The following is a 3,635-nucleotide window of genomic DNA, read 5'->3' on the forward strand; positions in this document are numbered from 1 at the left end:
CGCTGCCGGGCGCCCGCCGCGGGGGAACGGTGGCGGCGGGGCGAGGGAGGCGGCGGGGCGCGGCGCGGCGTACCGAGGCGGTACCGAGGCGGGCGGCGCGCTCTGCCCCGCTTCCGGGGGAAGGCGCTGCCCCTCGGTCCTGCCGGCCGCGGAGCTCTATGGAAAGGAGAACGCGGTAGCGCCGCGCTCTGCCGCCTCCGCCTGGCGGCCCGGCTGCAGCCCTGGAGCCGCTCCTCGCGGAGGCGGCCGTGCAGCAGTGGCGCTCAGTACGGCCCTGCGGGTTTGTAGCAGTCGCTCTAACGTTTCCCATTGCGGCCTGCTTTTAGGGCAAGAGGTCTTGTTTGGGTAAAAGACGGGCGACGGGCGACGGGCGACGGACGAGCGTAAGGACGCGGGGAACCCGGCGTCCCAGTTATCAGCGCTCCAGCAAAGCAAGGACTTGGGGGAATGGGGTTATTCCCTGCGCGCTGCCTGGCAGTGCCCTCAGACCCTAAGGGTCGGCATGAACAGCTGTGTGGAAGTTAACAGAAGAGCTGGGAAATGTTGCATTTGCTGACAGGACTTCAGTCTTGGCAGGAGGAGTGATGAAGGAGTTAGGGAGGTTGGAAAAGACCAGTATGATCACCTGGTCCAACCACCACCCCCGCCGTGCCCACTAACCATGTCCCTCAGTGCCACATCTCAGTCCTTGAACACCTCCAGGGATGGTGACTCCCCCAGCTCCCCGGGCAGCCTGTGCCACTGCATCACCGGCTCTTCTGGAAAGGAATTTTTCCTACTATCCAGCCTGGGTCTTGGGATACAGCACTGCCTGCAGCCAGGTTGCAGTCCCATCAGCTGCTGGAAAGCAGATTGGGTTTCTTGTCGGGCAGCTGAAAGGACAAACTAAACCAATTCGTGTATCCTGTTGGAGCGTAAAATGAGATTTATAGGTTTCCTGGATTTTTTAATAAAATTTAAAATACTGCTGCGATTGTTGATTTATTGGATAGTTAAAAGAGTTGCTTATGTTTTTAATGATCCATAAATTACCCGTTGCATTTTTAATGTAGATGGTTTTTATCTGTTTTATTTTTTTCATAACTTGATTCTATTATAAGTTACTGGAATGAGCACAAATAATCATCGTAATCAAAACAACAAAAACAGTTTTAAATACTTGTAATCAGACCATTAATACATGGACAGGAGCAAAACAAATGACTGTACAGTTATGCTGTAAGCTTCAGTCATCTTAAGCCTTCTTTGTGCCACAGCTTCATGCCGTACCTTGTTCCATTTCTTGTGCAGTGCTGCAATGTGTCCAACCTGCTCAATTGTTTATAGTTTTTTCCAAGATATTTTGTGGGAAAATGGAAGTTAAGAGAATCAAAGATCATTTTTCATGCAAGTTTCTTTCCCTAAGCACAAATGGATGAAATACTTTTTTTTTTGATTAATGTTGAAAATGGTACTAATGCTGCTCTTCAATCTTTCGAAACCCATTCTATAACTGGTGTTATATGCAAGTTCTTTCATTTGGCAGCTTACTAGGTATCCTAAACACAGTGCTGTAATACATTAAAATGAATAAATATAGGGATGTTGTGTACTTTTCCCAAGCTTTCTCAGTAAAAGAATGAATTGTGTATCTGTGTTTTGGCATTAGTTCTCTATTTACATACTACTTCCAAGCCCTGCAGACATAACTTTTCTTTTTGTTTACAAGTCCACATTATTGATGCTTTCTAGTTTAAAAATATTTTTTCCTGTTTTAGAGATATCATGAGGCAAACAATACACAGGTGGACTTTAGAGTAAAGCATTAATACTGGGCGTATTTGTCGTTCTTCAAAAGAGAAGAATCTGTACTTGCTTATTTTGTAAACAAACATACAGATAGATATTTTTCTTAAGCAGAGAAAATACTTCCCGTGCCCCAAAATGCTGTGAAGTTTAATTGCAGCGACTACTGCAGGTACTTCACCTGTTTGGCCTTTCTGGGGATCAATTTTGCGGCTGTTCTGTGATATCAGCATCCCAAGTTTTTGCTTATTTTAACTATTTCAACTATTAACTATTAACCCTTTCCTCCTCAAAACTCTTTGTTCTGCTGGGATGTAAAAAATACTGCCTGGATAAGATCAAGGTTTTTCATGGTGTTGTCCTATCTGATATAGGAAATTCAAGGAATTAAGTGTAGGGAAAAAGGGAAGAGAATGACAGCATGGAATCGTTACTTAAAACCAGAACCAAGAAGTCAGAAAATTAAACCTCATAAAAAGAAATAAACTGCTTCAAACTCTGTGTTTCCAGGGTGTGATTTTCCTGTTTCCATGTCCTCCTCTTGTCCAAACCCTATTTATCACGCTGGATAAGTAGGGTGTAGACAAGAAATTGCCAGGTTGGGCAGTTCTTGAAAGCATCAGGTGCATCTTCTGTGCCATGTTTTTCAGAGGTGGTTGCAGGAAGCCTTTCTATTAAGATATTTTTTTTTATAGAACCATAGAGAACCTTTGGGATTTCTCCACCTGTTTAACCCTTTTCCTACTTTACAGTGCTTCTGATCACTTCAGCTATTGCTGCATGGCCTAGGATGTAAGTCAGATTCTACTGACATCTGCTTCATGGTAAAACTCAATGCTCAGTAAATCAACAGAGCTCATTTGCATTTGCACTGGTGAAACCAGTTGAATCCTCTAGTTGTAAATCTGTGGTTTGATTTCTACTGGGGCCTCTGTAATTTTCCTTATCCCTTGTACCAGCTCTTCACCAAGGCAGAAGGCACTGCTGATGTGGTTATAAAGAGCACCTTCCTCTTTTGCTGTCTATCCCAACTCTTGCACTTGCCATGTCTTCAATGACGAGTTTTCCAACGCTGTCTCTGAAGCAGCAGGAGATCTTGCATGCTCATTTTCTTTCCTTTTCTTGCCATTCCTGGTACTTCCATGTACAGTTTGTAAGCCAACTGGTGTTAGGGTCTGTAGGATGCTGTGCAGCCTCTCATCCTGTTCGTGTTCTGTTCTATCTCTCTCTAACAGTATGCTAATCATCTTCATCACTTTTTTGTACCACCTTAAATAACTCCTCACTCTTCCTTGTGTTTTTACCCTCCAAAAATGCATTGATGGTTAACACAGTTGCCTTTATCCAACCTACAGTTTTCTTTATTAATTTCTCACTTCTCATCTTAGCAGCATCTTTAGTAGCTTAGTGGTAGTAATGGTGATAGGAGGTCGATTGGACTAGATGATCTTGTAGGTTCTTTCCAGCTTTGTGATTCTGTGATCCTATGATCTTTCCTCATAACATTTAGCCATGTCAGCTGGCAAAGAGCTGTCTTGCTGTTAATTTGAGCTCACTGCAGCATGTCAGAATTGTTCAAATTGCACAAAGCCAAGGAACCTCAGAGGAGAGCCTGGCTGCTGCTGCCCATGTTGCCATTTGGAATGTGTTCCGGAACATTTCTGTACATGCAACTCCAAATCGCGCTGGACCTTAGGGCTGATAAATAAAAAGACTCAAGTGCCTGCAAGGCACTGTATCAGTAACAAGTTCGTGGTGAAGGAGCTAAAGAAGAACTCAAAACGCACGAGTAGTTCTTTATCTATTCTATGTATTTATTTCAGCCCCCTTTTAGGGATGTGACTTGTTTT

This window comes from Lagopus muta, chromosome 3 (genome assembly GCF_023343835.1).
Source record: "Lagopus muta isolate bLagMut1 chromosome 3, bLagMut1 primary, whole genome shotgun sequence".
Taxonomy (NCBI): Eukaryota; Metazoa; Chordata; class Aves; order Galliformes; family Phasianidae; genus Lagopus; species Lagopus muta.